Raw genomic sequence first — 26,671 nt, forward strand, 5'->3', positions numbered from 1 at the left:
GCCGGAGGGAACTCGGGTCGGGTTGACCCGCGTGGATTTGGGACGGGCCGTAACAGTGCCCCCGACGCGTCAGCGATGGCCGTGAAGACCATAAGACCATTGGTGGCGCGTGATGTCTTCGTTCGTGCGTTGTCGTCGGGTCGGCTGACCGTGGGAGAGACGCGTCTCTTGCACGCGTGTCTCTTGGTTTGCTGTGGCATCCGTTTGCCGTTTCGTTCTTCGCACTGGGCATTTAATGCTCATAATGATTTGAAAAAACCCGCGCGCAAAGACTATCTTGCCCCTGCTTCCTTTCGCGCTTCTGGAGGTGGTTTTTAAACAGTTTTCTCCCTATCCACCTCCCACTCTTACTATTTCCAACTCCTTCTCTCCCTAACATCCAAAGCTTCCAGTGCGAACTCCCTCCTGCTTCAACTTTCAGTCCAAGTTTCTTTCATCATTCCAGGTAATTTTTTGGTCTCTATCCTTTGGTATCTGTGTTATGTCCTGCTGCTGTGCGATTGCTGTTTGCGTTTGTTGCATGGCTAGTTTATTTTTGCCGAAAGGTTTTTCAATGTTGGGGTAGGTGAGTTAGGGGAGGGGTACCATTCTAGGATAGGTTTTGGGTGGTTTATGTGGTAGGCGTAGTTTTTAGCCGTGTTTGGTCACGATTGAGTTGAAAAGGCGTAGTTTCTGAGTTTTTTCGGGCTCCCGACCTCATAGACTAACGGAGTGGTACCCCGCTGTAGGTATGCCTCGCGTTGTCTCCCGGTCTTCTGGATCTGGTGCGGCTTACGACCCGTATGCTTGGGTGACTGACGATATAAAGGAACCGCCCAACCAAATGAGTTTGGAAGAGTTGACCGAGTTCCGGTAAGCCGGCCACTTGTGCGGTGGGACGGACGAGGAAGCCAACTATGAGGTCTCCATTCCTGCCCCCCGCGAGCGTATTTATGAGCTCAACTTCCATTCTCCTCGGGTCCCCGATTGGATTTGGTTTTACAAATCCATGTTCACACAAGTCGGCGTACGGATACCGTTCTCAGATTTCCAAATGGCGCTCCTCAACCGGATATCCGTTTCCCCTTCTCAGCTCCATCCGAACAGTTGGGCTTCGATCCGCTGTTTCGAGATGGTTTGCGAGTACCTGGAGTTGCCGGTATCAGTAGACGTCTTTCTCTTTTTCTTTACCCTTACCAACCCTTCCAAGCAGGGGAAGGCGAGGAAGGGGTTTCTCTCTTTCCGTTCTGCCCAGGGTAGGAAGATATTTGGCCTCTTTGAGGACTCCTATCACGGCTTCAAAGACAAGTATTTCAAAGTTCGCCCCGTCAAAGGTCGTCACCCCTTTTGGTTGTCGTTAGAGGGGGAGCGCCTTATCCCGACGTACTGGAGTTTCGGGGCGGGGTCGAACTCCTTCATCAAGGTGACATACAAAAGGTTGTCGCCTGTGGATAAACAAATAGCTGACGTTCTTTTTGCTATTTTTGAAAAGAACCCCGTGAACCCTCATCTTCTTATGGGTGAACGGGAGGCCGGCAGGAGCTATATCCGTGAGTTGTCTTATTTGCTTGTCTTTGTGTTTATTGTTGTTTCGTTTATCCGTTTTGACGACTAACGCGTTTGTTGTTTGTTGTAGTGGAAATGTCTGCAACTGTGGTCGGGCTTGAAAACTTGATGAAGACCTTTTTTGAGGAAAATGATGACGAGAAGACGGAGAAGGATGCTGGGGAGGGGGAGGATCATACCGGGAAGTCAGGGGGTCCGGCCATGGGGGTTGAAGGTCAGGGTGAGGCTTCTTCTCGGGAGGCCGTTAAGGCGGGGAAAAGGCCTATCGGGGATCAGGGTTCCTCTGTTCACGAGGAGTGTAACACCCTACCATACAGAGTCTTATGCTTAAGTCATAATTCAGAGATGGCAAGGTATTACGACCTCTAAAACAAAAATTTAGTACGTATAGTAGTATGAATAATTGATTATAACTAGGAGCCTTTGTAGAAAAAGGGGTAAACAAAAACCATAACTCGAACGCGCAACACTCCGATCGATAACGTAACGAGCAAAGGATAAGCTAACGCAAGATCATATATATAAAGAGTGTCAAAAACGGGAATATCAAGACTCAAAATCCGGCTGCGAAGATAACCGGTCCGAGCATAATAATATATACATATAATAAAATAAGGAAACCCCAAAGGAAACCCAAAGGGACACAAATACATACAACCTATTCTCCAAAATCCCCTCTAGAAGGAGTCATCACAGTTTGTATTATTTAATGGAGATAAAAGTATCTAAACAAGATATATAGACCAAAACAGAGTCCCAAGAACAAAGGATCTTCGCTAATCCAGAAGTCTCCAGCATGCCTCAACGAGAAGCCTCGCGTCCTGCATCTGAAAACCACAAAATCCGCATGGGTGAGAACCAGAGGTCCCCAGCACGGTAACAGCTTCCACATATATAATACATAATAATAGAGGAAAGCCAAAGGCAATCCTAGAACTTCCTCCAGATAATATCAAAGCTTATAAACAAGCTAAACCATATAAGGGTATCTGACTAAAGATTCTTCAGTCTAACTAATACTTCCCTTTCCAATTCCTTCAAACCTCCCAACCACCAGCAGGAGTATATTATAGCAAACACAGTTATATCAGACAAAGAATATACAAATAGGAGCAGTTAAGACATTTAGACAATTAGCAAGTAATATGCAGTCAAATAGGCAATCTCAAACAATTCACATAGTATGCATATGATGAATGCCTGTCCCTAGTGGCTGATGATATCATCTGTCGGTTATAGAGCCAACCCGACAAGTCCTGGTAGCTAACCATTGGACTGTCCCTCTGTCGCGCATCCCCAACTCGAGTTATACTCGTTATAAACTTGATCATAAACATGATCCATATCCATCACCCTCACTGGTGAATATTTCGGGGGCGAGCTCATCCGGGTCTTTCACAGTGCCCGGCCACACTTACGACATAGGGTCAACAGAGTCTCGAGCCTCCACCTGGAGCACGTGGTGGCTAGCCACTGCTTCCTCCCAGGGATCTCGTGCCTCTGATAGTGGAAGTGCAAATCTCAATTATCAATAATTCAGCATAAGCATGCATGAATTCTCATCCATGGATCAACATCCATATCAGCCATCCGGCTCACGGTTCAGTCCAGAACCAGCCAATATTCATATTATACACAGCCTTTCCGGCTCACGGTTAAATCCATAACCAGCCGTTTCATTAGCAATTATAGCCTTTCGGCCCATGGCTTAACAAGCACTTCCACCACCATCCTCCGCATCTCACATAATCATCTTGATCCTCATTGATCATTCATTTTTCCCTTGCTTCACTCGCAAGTTACCTCATTCACTAGCCCCTTTTTAATAGCTAGGCATGTCATAATGATTTAAGACATAAATGGTGAGATCGGAGGCTTAGAAGTATGAGATTTGGCTTTTAAAACTCAAAAATCAACTTTGGGATGAAAACAGGGCCACGCGTACGCGCACTCCACGCGCACGCGTGGATGGCCTCAAAAACTCATCGACGCGCAAGCGTCATGCACGCTAACGCGTGGATTAAAGATTTGCCAATCGACACGCACGCGCCAACCACGCGTACGCGTGGGTGTTCTCGTGCCCCAGGCACAACACTGGCACAGTTCTGGCATAACTCTCTGGAAAATGGCTGGGCATTGGGTGCAGCACAATCGGCGCGCCCGCGCACATCACGCGCACGCGTGGATGGCGCTTTTTGGAAGATCGGCGCGTACGCGCCAGGTGCGCCCACGCGCAAGGGGTCATTCTGCTAAAAATTTTCTAAGTTAAAAGCTGCAGAATTCACAGATTTAAACCCCAATCTTCCAACGGACATAACTTCCTCATTTTAAATCGTTTTTCACCCGTTCTTTGAACGGCATGGACATCCCGGATCCAATTTCATTTCTAAACAGATTTGGTACAAAACGGAGATCCGTAGTCCAAGTTATGTCCCGCCAAAGTGTGCCCAAAAACCATATTTTCATACAAAACCACAAAGTGCCAATTTCAAAACAAGCCATTTCCAACTCTTTTCAAAACCAATCAAAACATGCTAGGTTCATCCCTTTTCTTTGAAATCAATCAAAATATATCAAATTCAACATCAAGCCTCCTCAACTCACACATTGACACTTTACCAAGGTTTCCAAAACCACATCCAACCATTTTAACACTTCTCAATCAAATGGCTAAAGGACAAACACAATATCATGTCATACATCCTTCCTCATCCCAATTTCCAATAATACCATTTCCAATTAACCATCATTATACATAATCAACATCATACTCACCATCAACATGGTACCACCCATCAATTCAACCTCAATCATCCATCAAGCATATATCACAACATGCATTTCTCATATTTCACACAATCAAGGCATCAATATTCGTAATCACATATATGAACACATCATATATTTCAACCATTCAACAACACCAACAATTCAATGCCTATCTTAGGGCCTCTAGCCTAAGTATTTCCTACCACATTACATATTAGATACGGGAAACTAAAACCATACCTTAGCCGATTCCCCAAGCTCAACCGGAGCACTTCCAAACCACTTGTCCACAAGCTCTCAAGGTATCAACACCTCCAAGAACAGATTTTATCACACAAAACCCTCTTCCAAGCTTTCCAAAATCACCAATCAAGCTCCAATATTCACATATACACAACCTAAGCCACAATCATCATACCCATACACAACATCTCAAAACCCAAACATCATAGAACAACAAAATCACACTAGGGTTGAGAATCTTACCACACCCAAGGTCCAAGGAGACAACATTAACCTTCTCCTTCAAGAGAGTTGGGTCCTATAACATCAAAGAACCCAAAATCTCAACATTTTACCCATGAAACTCGAAAATAAGGGCTGGAATTTCGAACAGAAACACGTGGCTTACCTCAAGATTAATTGTATGGGTTTTGTAGAGCTCTCCGCGGTGAACGCGTGGCCGCAAACGGAGCGGCAATCGGAGCTCTAGATCAAAAGTTATGGTGGTTTGAAGATCAAGTGAGAGAAAGAACTTGAGAGAGTGTTCTTCCTCCCCTCTCTTCAATTTCAGCGTGTTTGAGTGTGTTGTGAGGAGAGAGAGTGCTGAAAACTAGGGTTTTGGTTTAGTTATGTTGGGCCAAGGGCCCACTTTGGGTCCGGTTGGCCCGGTTTGGCCCGTTCGGTCCAATCTTGGTCCGAATTCTATAAAATTGGTACCGAAATTCTCGTCTCAATTTCCTTTATCATATTAAGCCATAAAAATATCATTTTTGGCTTTCTAGAATAAATTCTCATATATGGGTTAATTAGCCGTTAATTAACCGGGTCTTACATTCTACCCACCTAATTGGGAATTTTGCCCACAAAATTCAAATTCAAATTCAATTACCTGAGAATAAGTGCGGATAATCCGTTCGCATCTCCGACTCAAGTTCCCAAGTGTGTTCCTCAACACCGCCTCGACTCCAAGCCACTTTGACTAATGAAACCTCTTTTCCACGCAACCGTTTGATACTAGTATCATCAATTCTGACTGGAGCCACTGGAAGCGTCAAATCTTCTCTTAACTGAACCGATTCGGGTTCTAACACATGGCTAGCATCAGGAGTGTACTTTCGAAGCTGCGACACGTGAAATACGTCGTGCAGGTTTGAAAGATGGGGTGGTAAAGCCACCCGATACGCCACTGGCCCAATCCTCTCCAAGATCTGAAATGGACCAATGTATCGAGGATTCAACTTCTTTGCTTTAATCGCTCTACCTACTCCTGTGGTCGGAGTAACTTTCAGGAAAACATGATCTCCTGCCTCAAATTCTAAGGGCTTCCGCCTTTGATCGGCGTAACTCTTTTGACGACTCTGCGCCGTAAGCATCCTATCTCGGATCTTCTTGACTTGTTCAGTGGTCTCAGCTATCATTTCCGGCCCCAACAAGCCTTTCTCTCCAGCTTCATACCAACATAGTGGAGATTGACATTTTCTCCCATACAAAGCCTCATACGGAGCCATTCCGATGCTCGCATGGTAACTATTATTGTATGCAAACTCTACTAACGGCATATACCGATCCCAACTCGCCGGTTGGTCCAAAACACAAGCTCTCAACATATCCTCTAGTGTTTGGATCATCCTCTCGGATTGACCATCTGTTTGAGGATGGTACGCTGTACTCAAGCTTAATCGAGTTCCAAAAGCTTTCTGAAATGCACCCCAGAACCTCGAAGTGAAACGAGGATCTCTATCAGAGATTATAGTAGCAGGTACACCATGGAGTCTCACAATCTCCTTTATGTATAACCGAGCTAGCTCCTCAAGGGTGTAAGTCATCCGAACGGGTAAAAAGTGAGCTGACTTCGTCAGTCGGTCCAGATCACCCAGATAGCATCAAAACCAGTCCTAGTCCTTGGCAATCCCGACACAAAGTCCATTGCAATACTTTCCCACTTCCATTGCGGAACCTCTAAGGGTTGCAACATCCCGGAAGGTCTTTGATGTTCAATCTTTACCTTTTGACAAGTTAAGCACTTTGAAACATATTCCGCCACATCATTCTTCATACCCGGCCACCAAAACATTGCCTTTAAATCATGGTACATCTTAGTACTTCCCGGGTGAATGGAGAATCCGCTTTTATGTGCCTCCTTTAAGATATCTTGCCTCAAAGTGCCAACGTCCGGCACCATGATCCTACCCTTGAATCTCCATAACCCATCTTTCTCTTCCGACACTCTCCACTGTTTTCCTTGCTCGATAGCCGGTAACACCTTCCATAACGCTTCATCATTTTCATGAGCCTTTAGGAGTTCGGACTTAAAGTCGCTCGAGATTTCTAATCGGCTCAAACACAAGGTTCCAGATACTTCTCGAGCACCAATTTTTAGACTCTCGAATCCCTTGAGCAACTTCTCCTCTTGAAGCATCATCCAAGACGCATATAACGACTTTCGACTTAACGCATCCGCCACTATATTCGCCTTTCCAGGATGGTAATTTAACTCAAAGTCGTAGTCCTTCAACAATTCCATCCACCTTCTCTGCCTCATATTAAGCTCTTTCTGATCAAAGAGATACTTCAAGCTCTTATGATCAGAGAAAACTTGGAACTTAACCCCATAGAGATAATGCCTCCACACCTTCAAGGCAAACACAACCGCAGCGAGTTCCAAATCGTGCGTAGGGTAACTAACTTCATGAGGTCTCAACTGTCGTGAGGCATACGCCACCACATTATGGTGCTGCATCAGCACGCACCCTAGGCCCTTTAACGATGCATCACAGTACACCTCAAAAGGCTCGTTCGGCTCAGGTAACACTAACACAGGTGCAGTGGTCAACTTTTTCTTCAATGTCTGAAAGCTCTCCTCGCACTCAGGAGTCCAAACAAACGGAGTGTCTTTGCGAGTTAACTTTGTCAACGGCAAAGCTAATTGCGAAAAGCCTTTGATGAACCTTCGGTAATAGCCAGCTAAACCCAGAAAACTCCTTATCTCAGTTACTGTGGTTGGTTGCTTCCAATCCATCACAGCTTCTACCTTGGTTGGATCTACGGCTATTCCCTTCTTACTCACCACGTGACCCAAAAACTTCACCTTATCCTTCCAAAACTCACACTTAGACAGTTTCGCATAGAGTTTCTTCTCCTTTAGAATCTGCAACACGGTCCTCAGGTATTCCGCATGCTCTTCTTCAGTCTTGGAGTAAATCAGTATGTCGTCAATGAAGACAACAACGAATTTATCCAAAAACGGACGGAATACTCTATTCATGTAATCCATGAATACTGCAGGAGCGTTCGTCAACCCAAAGGACATTACAGTGTACTCGTAATGACCATAACGAGTCCTGAAAGCGGTCTTAGGGATATCCTCACCCCTCACCCTTATCTGGTGATAACCGGATCGCAAATCAATCTTAGAGAAGACCCCAGCTCCTTGTAACTGATCCATGAGATCATCAATCCTCGGCAATGGGTACTTATTCTTTATGGTGACCTTGTTCAGCTGCCTGTAATCCACACAGAGTCGCATACTTCCATCTTTCTTCTTTACCAGTAACACTGGAGCTCCCCACGGGGAAACACTTGGTCGGATAAAGTTCTTACCCAACAATTCCTCTAACTGAGACTTTAGCTCGGCCATCTCTAACGGTGACATCCTATAAGGAGCACTTGAGATTGGTCCCGCCCCAGGCACCAATTCAATAGCAAACTCGACCTCTCGGTTAGGTGGAAATTCCTCAATATCATCGGGAAACACTTCCGGAAACTCACACACTACCGGAATCTGATCCAACCTTTGATCATCACCCGAAACACCCGCGGTTAACAACAGGATACCCTGACATTCGGTTCCAGAACAGTTCACCATCATTGAATTCAAGTAATAATTATTCACCACAACTGGCCCTTCTGTATCCTCCGGCATAAAGTACACCGACTTGGTAGAACAATCAAGCAGGACATGGTTTTCGGATAACCAGTCCAATCCCAAGATAAGATCAAGACCGATCATCGGTAAGCAGATTAGATTATGGACAAAATCACGCTGCTTGAACCTAAACGAAACTTTCGGGCATCCTAGTCTAGTTACCATAGCTTCATGGGTAGCATTATACACTTTTAAGTCATAACCTAAGGTTACGATCTTCAACCCTAACTCATGGGCTTTCTCAAATGCAACGAATGAATGCGATGCTCCCGAATCAAATAAAGCATTTAAAGTTTGACCAGCCATTTCACAGTTACCTCGAATGAGTGTCTCGGATCCCTCTGCACCCACAGCTGAGGTGGTGAACACCCGACCCGTCTGTTGTGCTTTCCCAGCACCTTGCTTTTGCTTCTCTGGACAACTTGCGGCTTTATGCCCCGCCTTTCCGCAATTGTAGCACAAACCCCATCCGGCCTTGCATGGTACTCCCGGATGGTGACTCCCACACCTAGTACAAGCTTGTTCATTCTGAGGTTGCTTCCCAAACTTCTTCCCTTGGAAATTGTTGTTGTTGTTGGGCCTCCTGAAAGAGCTCCCCCTCTTGAAAGACGGACCTCTAGGTGCAAAGCCCTTCCCTCGGTTCTGTGGAAATGAACCTTTGTGACTCCCTTTCTCAGCGGCTGCCCTTTTCACACACTCCTCAGCAACCCTACACTTGTTCACTAATTCGGAGAAAGTCCTAATCTCCATTGGTCCTACTGAACTGAAGATATCACTCCGGAGTCCTCCTTCATACTTAACACACTTCCATTCCTCATATTCCACCGGAGTCCCTTGGCACATACGAGAGAACCTGAACAGCTCCTCAAACTTGTCAGTATACTCTGATATGGACATAGTACCCTGCTTCAGCTGTAACAATTCAAGTTCCTTAGCCGTCCTAGCAGAAGTCGGAAAGTACTTCTTATAGAACTCTTCTTGAAAGACATTCCAGGTGATATAGTCATCACCCTGCTGCAGAAGACGTCGGATGCCTTGCCACCAATGCGACGCCTCACCGGTGAGCATATAAGTGGCAAACTCGACACGCTGTCCTTCAGGTACCACTTGTGCTTGTAATGCTCGCTCTATAGCCTGAAACCATGTATCAGCCTCAGTCGGGCTAGTAGTTCCCTTGAACTTAGGCGGATTAACCTTCAAAAAGTTTGCCAAGGTCATCGGACCCTGAACTCCACCTCCATCATTACCATGGTTGTTCATCTGTTGACCAAGAGCCTCAGCAGTGGCTTGCATAGCAGCAGCCATGTTCTCCAACGCAGCCATAAAGTTTACCGGGACATTAGGGTTATTCTCCGGTGCACGAGCATTCGTACGACCTCTCGCACTACCTCTACCGCGTCCACGAGGCGCCATCTGGTTCCTATACACACCCAACAATCGATATTAAGTTGATCAGTCTCAATATCGGAAGTCTAGTGCTTCAAAGTCCCAAATGCATGCTCATGAACGTTTATGCCAATTATATCAAGCAGATATACTAATAGCACATAACACACACAGAGAGAATGCACAGAAGCATAGTCAGTCCATCCCTCAGGCTCTATAGGAACGAACTGCTCTGATACCATAATGTAACACCCTACCATACAGAGTCTTATGCTTAAGTCATAATTCAGAGATGGCAAGGTATTACGACCTCTAAAACAAAAATTTAGTACGTATAGTAGTATGAATAATTGATTATAACTAGGAGCCTTTGTAGAAAAAGGGGTAAACAAAAACCATAACTCGAACGCGCAACACTCCGATCGATAACGTAACGAGCAAAGGATAAGCTAACGCAAGATCATATATATAAAGAGTGTCAAAAACGGGAATATCAAGACTCAAAATCCGGCTGCGAAGATAACCGGTCCGAGCATAATAATATATACATATAATAAAATAAGGAAACCCCAAAGGAAACCCAAAGGGACACAAATACATACAACCTATTCTCCAAAATCCCCTCTAGAAGGAGTCATCACAGTTTGTATTATTTAATGGAGATAAAAGTATCTAAACAAGATATATAAACCAAAACAGAGTCCCAAGAACAAAGGATCTTCGCTAATCCAGAAGTCTCCAGCATGCCTCAACGAGAAGCCTCGCGTCCTGCATCTGAAAACCACAAAATCCGCATGGGTGAGAACCAGAGGTCCCCAGCACGGTAACAGCTTCCACATATATAATACATAATAATAGAGGAAAGCCAAAGGCAATCCTAGAACTTCCTCCAGATAATATCAAAGCTTATAAACAAGCTAAACCATATAAGGGTATCTGACTAAAGATTCTTCAGTCTAACTAATACTTCTCTTTCCAATTCCTTCAAACCTCCCAACCACCAGCAGGAGTATATTATAGCAAACACAGTTATATCAGACAAAGAATATACAAATAGGAGCAGTTAAGACATTTAGACAATTAGCAAGTAATATGCAGTCAAATAGGCAATCTCAAACAATTCACATAGTATGCATATGATGAATGCCTGTCCCTAGTGGCTGATGATATCATCTGTCGGTTATAGAGCCAACCCGACAAGTCCTGGTAGCTAACCATTGGACTGTCCCTCTGTCGCGCATCCCCAACTCGAGTTATACTCGTTATAAACTTGATCATAAACATGATCCATATCCATCACCCTCACTGGTGAATATTTCGGGGGCGAGCTCATCCGGGTCTTTCACAGTGCCCGGCCACACTTACGACATAGGGTCAACAGAGTCTCGAGCCTCCACCTGGAGCACGTGGTGGCTAGCCACTGCTTCCTCCCAGGGATCTCGTGCCTCTGATAGTGGAAGTGCAAATCTCAATTATCAATAATTCAGCATAAGCATGCATGAATTCTCATCCATGGATCAACATCCATATCAGCCATCCGGCTCACGGTTCAGTCCAGAACCAGCCAATATTCATATTATACACAGCCTTTCCGGCTCACGGTTAAATCCATAACCAGCCGTTTCATTAGCAATTATAGCCTTTCGGCCCATGGCTTAACAAGCACTTCCACCACCATCCTCCGCATCTCACATAATCATCTTGATCCTCATTGATCATTCATTTTTCCCTTGCTTCACTCGCAAGTTACCTCATTCACTAGCCCCTTTTTAATAGCTAGGCATGTCATAATGATTTAAGACATAAATGGTGAGATCGGAGGCTTAGAAGTATGAGATTTGGCTTTTAAAACTCAAAAATCAACTTTGGGATGAAAACAGGGCCACGCGTACGCGCACTCCACGCGCACGCGTGGATGGCCTCAAAAACTCATCGACGCGCAAGCGTCATGCACGCTAACGCGTGGATTAAAGATTTGCCAATCGACACGCACGCGCTAACCACGCGTACGCGTGGGTGTTCTCGTGCCCCAGGCACAACACTGGCACAGTTCTGGCATAACTCTCTGGAAAATGGCTGGGCATTGGGTGCAGCACAATCGGCGCGCCCGCGCACATCACGCGCACGCGTGGATGGCGCTTTCTGGAAGATCGGCGCGTACGCGCCAGGTGCGCCCACGCGCAAGGGGTCATTCTGCTAAAAATTTTCTAAGTTAAAAGCTGCAGAATTCACAGATTTAAACCCCAATCTTCCAACGGACATAACTTCCTCATTTTAAATCGTTTTTCACCCGTTCTTTGAACGGCATGGACATCCCGGATCCAATTTCATTTCTAAACAGATTTGGTACAAAACGGAGATCCGTAGTCCAAGTTATGTCCCGCCAAAGTGTGCCCAAAAACCATATTTTCATACAAAACCACAAAGTGCCAATTTCAAAACAAGCCATTTCCAACTCTTTTCAAAACCAATCAAAACATGCTAGGTTCATCCCTTTTCTTTGAAATCAATCAAAATATATCAAATTCAACATCAAGCCTCCTCAACTCACACATTGACACTTTACCAAGGTTTCCAAAACCACATCCAACCATTTTAACACTTCTCAATCAAATGGCTAAAGGACAAACACAATATCATGTCATACATCCTTCCTCATCCCAATTTCCAATAATACCATTTCCAATTAACCATCATTATACATAATCAACATCATACTCACCATCAACATGGTACCACCCATCAATTCAACCTCAATCATCCATCAAGCATATATCACAACATGCATTTCTCATATTTCACACAATCAAGGCATCAATATTCGTAATCACATATATGAACACATCATATATTTCAACCATTCAACAACACCAACAATTCAATGCCTATCTTAGGGCCTCTAGCCTAAGTATTTCCTACCACATTACATATTAGATACGGGAAACTAAAACCATACCTTAGCCGATTCCCCAAGCTCAACCGGAGCACTTCCAAACCACTTGTCCACAAGCTCTCAAGGTATCAACACCTCCAAGAACAGATTTTATCACACAAAACCCTCTTCCAAGCTTTCCAAAATCACCAATCAAGCTCCAATATTCACATATACACAACCTAAGCCACAATCATCATACCCATACACAACATCTCAAAACCCAAACATCATAGAACAACAAAATCACACTAGGGTTGAGAATCTTACCACACCCAAGGTCCAAGGAGACAACATTAACCTTCTCCTTCAAGAGAGTTGGGTCCTATAACATCAAAGAACCCAAAATCTCAACATTTTACCCATGAAACTCGAAAATAAGGGCTGGAATTTCGAACAGAAACACGTGGCTTACCTCAAGATTAGTTGTATGGGTTTTGTAGAGCTCTCCGCGGTGAACGCGTGGCCGCAAACGGAGCGGCAATCGGAGCTCTAGATCAAAAGTTATGGTGGTTTGAAGATCAAGTGAGAGAAAGAACTTGAGAGAGTGTTCTTCCTCCCCTCTCTTCAATTTCAGCGTGTTTGAGTGTGTTGTGAGGAGAGAGAGTGCTGAAAACTAGGGTTTTGGTTTAGTTATGTTGGGCCAAGGGCCCACTTTGGGTCCGGTTGGCCCGGTTTGGCCCGTTCGGTCCAATCTTGGTCCGAATTCTATAAAATTGGTACCGAAATTCTCGTCTCAATTTCCTCTATCATATTAAGCCATAAAAATATCATTTTTTTACTGTCTAGGCGCTTCTTTAGACCAAGGAGGACGACTTTGTTTGCGGCCTCTACCTGCCCGTTCGTTTGGGGGTGTTCTATTGAGGAGAACTTTTGCTTTATCCCTAGGCCGGAGAGGAATTCCATGAACTTCTTGTCAGTGAACTGGGTCCCGTTGTCTGAGATAACGACCTCCGGGATACCGAAACGGGTTATCACCTGCCTCCACATGAACTTCCGGCAGTTGGAGGACGATATCGTGGCTAGTGGTTCAGCCTCCACCCATTTGGTATAGTAGTCAATGGCGACAATGAGGTATTTGACTTGTCCTGGGCCGACTGGGAAAGGTCCCAGGAGGTCGACTCCCCATTGTGCAAAAGGTCGCGTAGTCGTTAGCGAGCTTAGCTCGGAGGCCGGCGCCTTGTGGAAGTTGGCGTTTTGTTGACACTTTGTGCATTTTCTGACGAATTCCTTTGAGTCCTTCATCATTGTCGGCCAGTAGTATCCTGCTCGGATTAGCTTCCTTGCTAGGGCTTTGCCCCCGATGTGGTGTCCGCAGCACCCCTCATGGACTTCTCTAAGTACGTAGTCCGTTTGGTCGGGGTGCAAACACTTCAGTAGGGGCTGGCTGAGTCCCTTTCTGAATAGTTGTCCCTGTATGATTGCATATCTGGCCGCCTCCCTTCTTAAAGCTTTGGCTGCTTTCTCATCTTCGGGCAACTTGCCGAGTTCCAGGAAATTGGTGATGGGGTCCAGCCATGAGGGGCTCGACTTCGTCAAGTGGAGGGCGACCGTTGGTTCCTTCACCATGCCTTGGATGAGCGACCGGTTACCCGATCCTGTCTTTGTGCTCGCCAGCTTCGACAGGAGGTCTGCCCGTGTGTTCCTTTCTCTTGGAACGTGCTGGACGATGACCTCCTGGAACTGGCTTGTCATTTCCTTAACCTTTTCCAAGTATTTTTGGAGGAGGGGGTCCCGGGCTTGGTAGCTTCCGTTTACCTGCGAGGTGACAACTTGGGAGTCGCTGCATACTTCGATCCTCGCCGCCCCGACTTCCCGAGCTAGCATTAGTCCGCCCAGGAGAGCCTCATATTCTGCTTGGTTGTTCGACACTGGGAACTCGAACTTGGTCGATTGCTCATAGATGACCCCTGCCGGGCTTTCTATGATGACCCCTGCTCCTCTGGATGTTTGGTTGGAGGCTCCGTCTACATGAAGCCTCCACCGTGTGCCCGTTTCTTCGGGAGGGTCCCCTGTTACTTCCACCAAAAAGTCTGCCATTGCCTGGGCCTTGATTGCATGTCGGGGCTCATACTGTAGGTCATATTGTGAGAGCTCGATGGCCCAGGTCATCATCCTACCAGCCAAGTCAGGTTTTTGCAGTATTTGTCGAATCGCCTGATCCGTCCTCACGACTATACGGTGACTCTGGAAGTATTGTCTTAACCTTCGGGAGGACACTAGGAGCGCCAGCGCCAGTCTTTCCAGTTTGCTGTACCCCAGCTCTGGTCCTCGGAGTGCCCTGCTCACAAAGTAAACGGGCTGTTGTGTCTTTGCTTCTTCTGTAACGAGGACCGCGGCAAGCGCTTCCTCGGTTACTGACAGGTAGAGGTAGAGTGGTTCTCCGGCCCTGGGTTTCCCGAGAACTGGCGGCGCCGCCAAGATTTCCTTGAAGTGGTTGAATGCCTCTTCGCACGTTGGGGTCCATTCGAACGTCATTCCCTTTCTCATTAAGTTGAAGAAGGGTAGGGCTCTTGCTGCCGATGCTCCGAGGAAATGAGATAAGGCCGTCAATCTTCCGGCAAGTCTCTGGACGTCTTTGATGCAACCCGGACTCTTCATCTGAAGGACCGCTTGGCACTTTTCGGGATTGGCTTCCACTCCTCTTTGAGTGATCATGAAGCCCAGGAACTTTCCGGCCTCCATGGCGAACGCGCATTTGAGCGGATTGAGCCTCATGCCGTGTTGCCGGAGGGACGAGAAAACGCCGTTAAGGTCGCTCAGGAGATCGTCGGGTCGTGCGGTCTTTGCGAGTATGTCATCCACATAGACTTCTACTATTTTGCCCATGAGTTCGCTGAATATCTTATTCATCAACCTTTGGTATGTGGCCCCGGCATTTTTTAGACCGAACGGCATTACCTTGTAACAATAGATGCCCCCTGGCGTTATGAACGCCGTTTTTTCCTCGTCGGGTCGGTGCATCGGTATCTGATTGTACCCTGAGTAGGCATCCATGAAGCTTAGATACCTGTACCCCGCCGCTGCGTCGACGAGTGCATCAATATTAGGCAGGGGGTAGCAGTCCTTGGGACAGGCCTTGTTAAGGTCAGAGTAGTCCACACACATTCTCCATCTCCCATTGTGTTTTTTAACCAGAACTACATTCGACAACCAGGTCGAGTAGTCCAGTTCCCGGATGAATCCCGCTTCTAGGAGGTTGGCCGTTTGCTTGGCCACGTCTTCCGCCCTTTCCTGCGACATCTTTCTCCTCCTTTGGGCCACTGGTTTGGCTCCTGCCTTTACGGCCAGGTGATGCGACATGAGCTCGGGATCTATCCCGGGCATGTCAGCAGGTGTCCAGGCAAAGAGGTCGGCATTGGCCCTGATCATTTCCATCAAAGGCTCCTTTATCTCGTGGGGGAGGTTTCTGTTTATGAATGTGAATTTATCGTCCTCCTCGCCGACTCTGAACTTTTCCAAGTCTCCTTCTGGCTCTGGTCTGGGATTGTCGTCTACCCTGGCATCCAGATCGGCCAGGAAGACCCCTGACGCTTCTTTGGATTTTTTCCTGAGAGAAAGGCTGGCGTGGTCGCAAGCGACCGCCGTTTCCAAATCGCCCCTGAGGGATCCCACGGATCCGTCGTCGGTGACGAACTTCATCACCAGTAGTTTCGTACTGATAGCTGCCCCCAGGTCGTTAATGGTCTTTCTCCCCAAGATGATGTTATAAGCTGTCGAATCTCGTAATATTACAAAGTCTGCCATGACTGTTCTCCGTCTTTGCCCTTGCCCCACAGAGGTCGGGAGTGTGATGATTCCGTCCGGCTTGATGAAGTGGTCTCCTAACCCTACCACACCGTGCTGGTGGGTCGTCAGGTCGGAATCTCTCAATCCCAGGGCATCGAAAACGTTTCGGAACATGATGTTTGAGTCTGCCCCCGTGTCTACCAGGATTCGTTTGACGAGGCCAGTTCCGACCCTAGCCGTGATGACCATGGGCGGACTTTCCGGCACCTCGTCAAACCATTGGTCCTCCGGGCCGAAAGAGATAGGCGGGAGACCCTTAAGACTTCTAACTGGTGGGGTGGAGACCGCTAGGACCTTGGCATCCTTCTTCTGCACCGATTTTGACCTCGGGGCGGTATTCCTGGCCGTCACCACGTTCACCACCGTGAGCCCGTGGTCGTCACCCTCTGGTTCTTGTCATCGCCTCGTTGGTCGGGATCTGTCTTCGCTGTCGTGGTCCCGGTTGCGTCTCCTTGGTTCCCTGATAAGGTGGGAGAAGTCGGCGAGTTTGCCGTCCCTGATAGCTTGCTCGAGGGCGTCCTTTAGGTCAAAGCAGTCTTGGGTCTTGTGCCCGTAACCCTTGTGATACTCGCAGTAGAGGTTCTTGTTTCCTCCCGTTCTGTCCTTCAGTGGTCGGGGCTTCGACAGTATCCCCTTTTCTGCTATCTGTTGGTAAACTTCAGTGATCGATGCCGTGAGGGGGGTGTAGTTGGTGTACTTCCCAACTCGGGGGAACGGTTTGGGTGGTTTACTCGGGCCGCCGTCCCTGGCATGCCCCTTTGGTCTTTCTCTGGCTTCAAAGTGTCGGGCTTGGTTGTAGGCGGGCTGCCGTTTATTGGCAGCCACAACCTGGCTGACCTCCTCGTCATTGATGTATTCTTTGGCCACGCAATGGATCTCTTGCATTGTCCAGACGGGCTTTGTGGTGAGGTGTTTCCTGAAGTCCTCATTCGAGAGCCCGTTCGTTAAGCACAAACTTGCCACCGAGTCCGTCAGACCGTCAATTTCCAAGCACTCGTCATTAAAACGGTCCAGGTACTTCCTGGTCGGCTCTCCGGGTCTCTGTGTCACCCCTAGTAAATTGATTGGGTGTTTGGCTTTAACAATCCTAGTCGTGAACTGAGCCAAGAAGGCGTGGCTGATGTCGGAGAATTGGGTCACCGAGCCTTGCGGGAGGTTGTTGAACCACCGTATTGCCGAGCCCGCTAGGGTAACCTGGAAAGCGCGACATCTGACCTCGTCTCCCACTCCTTCTTGGTTCATCCTGGCCTCAAAGGCCGTCAAGTGTTCCAGGGGGTCTTGCGTTCCGTCATACTTCATGTCTGTCGGCTTGTCGAAGTGTTTCGGTAGTCGGACCTCGAGTACGGAACGGTGGAAAGGAGTCGCTCCTATTATGACGGGTCCTCGGGCAGTTCTTCTCGACTCGTCGTTCTCGCGGCGCACCTCCTCGTCGCCCCTGTTCGATGCACGCCGCCTTTCGTGTCGGGCGTAGATGATGGGGTCCCGACTTCTTCTTCTGGGGCGTACCCGCCCCCAGTGCTCTCCGACTCGTATTGGGGGCTGGGCGTGCGCCTCGAGCGGCTCCTTGAACGGGAACGGGTGGGGCTCCGCTCTGGGGAGCGTTGGTCGCGCTCTCTCTCTGCTAGCCTGCGCTCTAAGTCCTGCATTCTGTGACGTAGTTCTTGCATTATCCTGGCGTGGTTGTCACCCGTCCCCCCGAAGGGGCGTCTCTCGTAAGTTTGCGTCGCATCCCTTGGGGGCGACCTCTGTTGTTGCCGGGTTTCCGTCGCAACGGCGCCTCCCCCGAGCACGGGAGGCGCTACCTCGGAGCCTGTCCCAGTTTGGACCAGCACGAAATCCATGGACGATTTTTCCCACAGACGGCGCCAATGTTCGGTAAGTCGGGTACCGGACGGTTCGGGTCAGGACTCTGGAGTCTACGCTTGGGATGGTGGGGAGGCTCGTCTGGTCGTGGTCTCTTGGTCCCGGGTGTGCGAGGTCCCGAGCACTTCGCGTGGAGGAAGGGGGGTGCCACCTGCAAGGACACTCCGACGCTCTTGTCAGAATATGTGCAGGCAGAAGGGAGGTGATGTAAGAATGTCACGTACCTCGGGGGAGAGCCAGTCTCCCCCTTATATACATGTCAGTAATGGGCCCCTCAAGTGGACAGGCCCATACCCTCAAGGACGTCGTCCCACGGCTGTGTGCAAGCCGTACGGGACGCGTGTCCGGGTCGGGGGAGGACGCATTGCCGGGCCGGAGGGAACTCGGGTCGGGTTGACCCGCGTGGATTTGGGCCGGGCCGTAACACATACTTTCTTCATTACTTTATATCATTAATGCCACTAAAACCTAAAATACTCAAGGAAAACATATTATTACTTCGAATGAAAATAAAAAAAAAAAGAAATAAAATTAACGATTTAAAACCTTGAAAAGTATGGTTTTAAATATTAAACTCAATGAAAAAATATTCATAAAGATCTCAAATTACTCAGAATTGTATAAATTAATTGATAAACTCTACAATTCATAATGTACTTTAAAACAATAAAATGGAGTTTATCGTTATTCTAAGAGAATATTAGCATACCCATATATGTTTTGTCCAAATACTTTAGGCTTTGAGACCTATTATTGGTTGCCACATCATGGGCTTGAAATATACATATTTTTAAACTTGGGATGTGATTTGATACTCTAAACTTCAATAGAGTTTTAATGCTCCTAAGACAAAATACAGAGCAAAAGTATATGTTTGGAGTTTTACACGAGAAGGAAGAGGATGAATTTTTTTTTATTTTGGGCTAGAACCAGTCGACCCATTTTAAGTTGGATGACAAATTTTGTTAGTATTTGATATTATGGTGAGTAAAAAAAAAAATATTTGGACTAAGAATTTTATTTTATTTTTTATTTTGGTATATTTTATTTTTTTTAGACTATTATACGATTAACAGAAAAATAAAAATAAAAAAATTGGAAGACCTGAAATTATAATTATACCCTTTTAGAGTTAATTTTAAAAGTTAAAATATCTTTTAAGATTAAAGAAATTTATATTGAATTAGAAATATGATATAATTTTAAAAAAGGGTAAACTATAAAAACAAAGATATAAATTTACAAAATTTAAAATGATAATTATACCCTTGTAAATTTAATTTTAAAATTTAAAATATAAATGATTTATTTTAAATTAGAAATATGATGTAATTTTTAAAGGAGTAAATTACACTTTTTGTTAATTTTAAAAAATATAAAATTGTCCTTCGAGGATTAGAGTTGTTAGATTATTTTAAAAATTCAAAATCTATATTTGAAGTTAAAAAGATACAATTACCCCTTTTGAGATTAATTTTAAAATTCTAAAATATCTATTTAAAAGTTAATTAAAAAGATAAGTATATTCGATTAGTATTACTGTTTTTAAAATTTAATATTTAAATATATAGTTTTGTACTAATTATAAAAAGACCAAAATATCCTGTTAGAATTAATGTTGTTTAATAGAATTAGAATGTTCAAATTTAAATTTGACTTAAAAAAAAGTTATATATACTTTTAGATAATTTTAAAATGATAAAAATATTCCTTATATAATTAAGATTGTTTTATTGAATTAGAAACAAGAAATTTAAATTTAGTTTTAATAGATTCACGTACAATATTTAGTATTAATTTCGAATAGTAAGAGCTCTTTTAGAATTAGGTTGTTTACATAAACTAGTTGTAGAAAATAAAATTTTAATTTTAATTTAAAATACTTAAATATTGTATTAGTTACTTTTAAAAAGACAAAAATACATCCTATTAAGACGAATGACAAATTTATAAGTTTGAACAACCAATTCAATAATGTAATACCCTAATATACAGATTCTTATACTCGAGGCATAAGTCAATGATATTGATGTTATACGAATCAAGGTGGAATAATAATTGAAGAAATTATTAAACAAGAAATCTAAAAAGGAGTAAAATAAAATCGCGAGTGGAAACACTCTCGTATCGAAGAAAAGAAAAATAAAACGTATTCGAATAGCGAATCAAGATAAGGTAATAATAAGAAAGAATAGGATAAAGACAAGGTACATATATGTATATAGATATGAGTATAATAGCCACTAGTCACAACCTGCGAAGTTTAGGCCAGCTAGGATATAGTAATAAAATCAGTTGACAACAGTAATTTTCTTATCTCTCCCAAAATATACATCAAAGTCTCTATAGGCAAGTTTCAAAGGATTAAATACATAGCATAAGTTTTTCAAAACAAAAGCGGAGAGGATCTAAGCAAAATATAAAGCAAAGAATACAAAGGTCTTCGCCATCTTTTAGATAAACCACAACTCACTGCTAAGCACCTGGACCTGCATCTGAAAAACAGAGAATATATACAGAATGAGATCCCCCGACCCATGGTTTCCAATATGGTAAAAGTGCCAAATAAATACAATGTACTATAATAAAAACTCACTAGGCATCCTAAACTTCCTTTGTTCATTTATTCATCTTAGATTCTCACTAATCCATAAATTAGGCAACTGTTCTAGGGGATACTAAGTCTAGTCAACTCCTCGTCTTTCCCTTCTTTCCAAACATTTTAACACTCAATTTCGAACAAAATCATAGCCAGTAAATTTAAACTTAGTGCTTAAATATCAATTATTACATTCTCTACCTGGAGCAAGTGAAGTCTCTTCACTACGTTTATCCAAGGAGCTCAAGTTATCTCGGTCGATAATCATCATTTTAAATTAATCATCTCATTATTTCATTTCAACAAGAACAGCCCTCAGTGTCGACCGACATACTGGTGAGGGACCTCTCAGTTGTACAAACACAAATAATGCAAACAAGTAATACACAAGTATAGCATGTAAGGCAAGTAGCATTTAGTCATATAAGATATACAATTAGGCAAAAGATACAATTAAGCAAGCCCAAACAAATCAAACATATGCAGATGATGCATGTCTGTCCTACTAGCCATGAACTCACGTGTCGGTTACTTGCCAGAACCTGACACATCTGGTATCTAACTCGGACATTGTCCTCTCTGCTGTTTACTCGCTATATAACATAGCCTCGCAGGGTGAGTGCCCTTTGCACCTCGCGGACAGAGGAAAATCTCACAGGGTTGAGTGCCCTACACACCTCCAGAGTTAAGTGCTCTGTGCACCTCGCAGATAGGATAGCCTGTATTTCTCGCAGGGTTAATGCCTTGTCATATCATCGTATAACCATTCACAATTTCACCATCACTTTTATGATCTCACAAGCAAAACAACATGTATCTCTTCTTAAACTCATTATTCGTCTCATGGGGTGAGTGCCCTGTACACCTTGTAGGCTTTAAACCTGTATCTCTTTATTTATAACCACAATAACTAGGGGGAATCCTCAACCTCGACTCATCTATTCATTCCGGGATATAGTGTCCGTCACACTTCTCAAAACTCATCTCATCATAACCTCCACTTATATCATTCCCATCATAATTTCAACTCACACTTAGTACGTTCATCATAAGTTCAAGTCACACTTAGTTCCCTTTCACTTCAATTCATTAACTCACTCTTTAGGTCTTATTCTTAGCTCCTCTATACTTAATTTTACCGGCTCTAGACTCTTATCGATGTTTATAAAGGTTTGGGAGGCCAAAAGAATGGTTAAAAGTCATAAAAACATATTTTTCAAATTATGAGAAGTGTGCGTACGCATACATATGATGTGCGTATGCACAAGTTGAAACTGAGGTGTCTGCGTATGCATGCAAAGGCCCGTGTACGCATACACCCAATTTTGGACCATTTCGCGTACGCAGGCAGTGCCTGCGTACACGAGAGTACTTGATAGAGGCTAATGCCCACGTACGCATGTCAAAGGCCGCGTACGCATCCATATCAGAAAACAGAAAATCTGATGTTGCAGAAATTATTTTTTCAGTCCAATTTTCAAAACCTCATAACTTTTTTCACAAAATTCCGTTTTCAACCATTCTTGAACCGTTTGAAAGATCGATAAATGAACTTTCATTAAAATCTAATTTTGAAAGTTTTCTAACTCCAAGGGCCGAGTTACGGCCTGCCGAAGTTGGCCAAAAATCAGTTTTTACCAAAAACACAAATTTACCAATTTTTCAATGATTCACACGCCTTAATCATTTTCAACCAACAAAATGAACCCAAACCAACTCAAGTTACATATTCTCACACAACCAATTCCAAGCCTACTCTTTTTATACATTCCAACTAAAATACATCTATTCCACGTTTCGAAAACCTCATTTTCCATTATTTCATCAATTAATCAAATTCTCATACATTGCATACCAATTCTTTATTCAATCTCATACATTATCACACAATTCAATCATCACTTACCATCCTTACCTTTTTCCAGTCTCCGGCCCAAAATCCACAGCCTCCAGCTCAAATTCACAATTTCAATGCATATTCCACAAACCAATAATCATTATCCAATTCATCAAATTTCTCAACACATCAAATATACAATTTCACACAATTCTCAATCCAATCATTAGTTTACACAACATATTAACTATACATATTAATACCGACTATTTACACAATCCAAACCTAATCCTAAGGACATTTAGCCTAGAAATTCTCATAACATCACACGGTACTTAAATGAAACTTAAACTATACCTCTTGTAATCACAACAATTTGATTATTCCTTGTAAATTTCCACGAAGCACTAGATTTAAACTCTACCAAGAATTTTACAAGCCAATTTCAAGTTTCTAAGAGCACCAAAATCTCACCCAACAACTCTAAAACAACCAATATCATACATACATCAACCTAGGGTTTATAAAATCTAGTAAATTACAAGGGTTAGTAATTTCTTACCTCAACCCATTGAATTTTGTGATGAATATCACCAATGGTTCATACTACAGCACTCCTAAATAACCAAAATTACAAGGTTTCTTGAAATCCCACAACCAAATTCGAATTTTTAAGGGAAAAATGAAACCTGGGTAGAGGAGAGTAAAATACTCACCATAATACCTAGATAGACTTGAAGAACTCGTCGAGGGCGACGCGTGGCCGCAAACAACTTGTCAATCGGAGTTTCAGAGAGAAAGTTACGGTGATTTAAAGTTTCAAGGAGGGTTAGAGTTTCTCTCTTCTCTCTATCCGCCCCTCTCTTATTCTCTAGGGTAAATGAGCTGGAATACTCATAACTAATGTTTATATAGGTTGGGTCTTGGGCCCACTTGGGCTCACTTCACTTGATTTAGCCTGTTGGCCCACTTTTGGGTCAAAATCTTTAAGATTAGCGTTTTAATGTGCGCTTTAATTATTTTTACCACCTCAACAACAAATATTTAACTTCCTAACATTTTTCACTCATAATTAATTTTCTCAGCTGCAGTACCGGACAGATCTCAGCTGGTACTGCCGGTTAAATTTTTAGTGCGTGTTTTTACGCATAAAATTATGTTTTCCGACTCAGAAAAATCTATTGAGTCCAAATATCCTATTTAAATTGTCAAATTATGATTCTAAAGTTTTCACTCATTTTTGCCCATATTTAATTAATTACTTAATTATTTACGGTTTGACTGGATTTTACAAACAACAAATTATATAATGGTTGGCTGTAATGTTTAATGTCTAAAAATGGCGGATTAAACCCTAAACATAATAGTTCCTCTAAGTTCATATCAAGTTTCATCTCGAACTATATGTTGACTAAAAATGATTAAATTTATTGCCAGATCTAATCTAAATTATTATATCTTTACTAATTTTATCACTGTATCATGCTATCAATGTTTTATTATGAACTATAGCTCAGATGATCGATTCTCATAATTGCTTCCAGTAAGCGCTTAATTAAGTATTAGTCTATCGTAATATAAAATCAAGTGCGTGGTGTAAAAATGTATTTTAACTTATTATACCATCGATTTTGTGATTAATTAGATATTTTTTAAGTAAAAATGAGTGAGATTTAAATAAAATATTAGCAATCGATTTAGCAATCAAGACGAAAAAAAATAAGCTTTTGAGATGATTAGAAAAGTCTTAGTAGCTAAACAAGTTACTAATGGCAAATTTGGAAATTGACTGAACAACCAACATGAAAACTAAGGTAAAAACTTTTGTTCGCTAATCGATTACTAATCAGTTAGTTGCTAATAATTAAGTTAGCTACCGATTTAGAAACCGAAAAAAAATATTAGGTTATGAGACAGCGAGTCGCTAAATCAATTGACGATGATAAAATTGTAGGTCTGCTTAATAACCAACATTAAAAATAAGTTATTTGTAGCTAATTATTAAATTAATGACTAATTTAGCAACCAAATAAAAATAATAAGTTATGAATAGTAGGCTAATAAATCAATCACTAATGCTTAAATTAACAATTAATTATAACAAAAATAGCATTGTCAAACGGGACCAACCCAACCCATTTAGACCCGACCCACTTTATTTTCAGTAGCCATAATTTTTCAACCATGAACGTTTTTGGTCATCCTGTTAGATATTCAAGGGTTGGTCCTTTTATTCTCTTATTTTATTTTTTGAAAAATATTTTAATAAAAAAAATATCATTTTTAGATAAAAAACCTTTAAAAAAAATAGTGTTTTCTTAGTTTATGAGTCAGATTTTTAGGTCGGATTAGAAAAAATATTGGCCAAAAGTTAACAAACGCATCACTCAAAAAATAAGATTTTATTTTTCTAAGGTGAAAACTCATATGTAGTTATCCTACTATAAAGTTAATATTTAAAAATTGTTAGATGATTAGTTTTCACCTTTTTCTAAATATATATTCTTTTAGCCGTGCAAACGAGATATGTTCATGGCCTATTTAGTATTTAGGATTAATTTTGAATTGACTAGAATACCGTTTTAATATTAATGTTGTCTAAAGACATTAAAAATAAAAAATTTGAATTTTATAATATAAATGCTAAAATATTCTATTTAGGATTAATTTTTGGTGTCTCTGTTTAGGATTAAATTTAAAATGATTAAAATATCTTTTTAGGATTAATGTTATTTAATAGAGTTAGAATATTGAAATTTAAATTCGAAATGAATAAAATTTGATTTGTTACTTGCTCCACTTTTGTTCGGGCTATCGTTGGTATCAGGATATTAGTTATAAATATTAACTCTCAACTAATATTTACATATTTGTTAGGGTTGGCAGTGGATAGGGTAAGATAGGGTTTAGATTCTACCCTAACTCTACTCGTGGGTTGAAAATCTCTCAACCTTAACTCTACTCGCACCCTAAAGTTCTAAACCCTACCTTACTCGTAGAAATTTTTTTTTTCAAAGCAAATATAAAATTCAATCATTCCAAATTTAATACATATTAATAAAATTCAATCATTCTAACTTATTAAATTAACTAATTAGCTTAGTGGTTACTCACTTATCACTATATGTATAATTTTTAAAATATATGTATTATATGTTAGGGGTGCAGGTAGAATAGGGTATGGTACACCCCGAACCCGCACCCGACTCTACCTGTAAGTAAATCTGGACCGTTCTCTATACCTTACCTGCAACGGATCGGGTAGCTTACCCTACTCAAACAGATTGGTCCGAATTAGATGTCCGTAAATAGAGTATGTATTACCAATCCTAATATTTGTCTCATTATTTGTTTTGCTTTTATTTTCTTATATGCAGATTGAAAAAAGAAACTCATAATTAATTATAAATATTCAACAATATAAACAACTTTTATATAATGTTATATTAAAATATTTAAAATACTTAATTGTCTAGAATATCATGTATATAACCAACATATTAAATTAAATCTAGATTATAGTATTTAATTGGTAATTTGATTTCAATCATTTTATATCTCCATTGGAATAAAAAATAGTATTCGTGTTTGGGAAAAAAAAAAACTATTATTTCCATGAATGATTCCAAACGAAAATATTTAGGTTACTAAAAGAATCAACTCATAGTAAAAATTTGTTCTATTAGAAATAAAAGGTTATACGAAAAATAAACTTTAGTTGTTAAAAAATAATATTAATTAAAAATTTTAAAAAAACAACGTGATTTCTTCAGTAATTAATGGGATACTCCTACGATACTGCGC

Source organism: Arachis ipaensis, chromosome B4 (genome assembly GCF_059453495.1).
Source record: "Arachis ipaensis isolate K30076 ecotype BB chromosome B4, ASM5945349v1, whole genome shotgun sequence".
NCBI classification, from domain to species: Eukaryota; Viridiplantae; Streptophyta; class Magnoliopsida; order Fabales; family Fabaceae; genus Arachis; species Arachis ipaensis.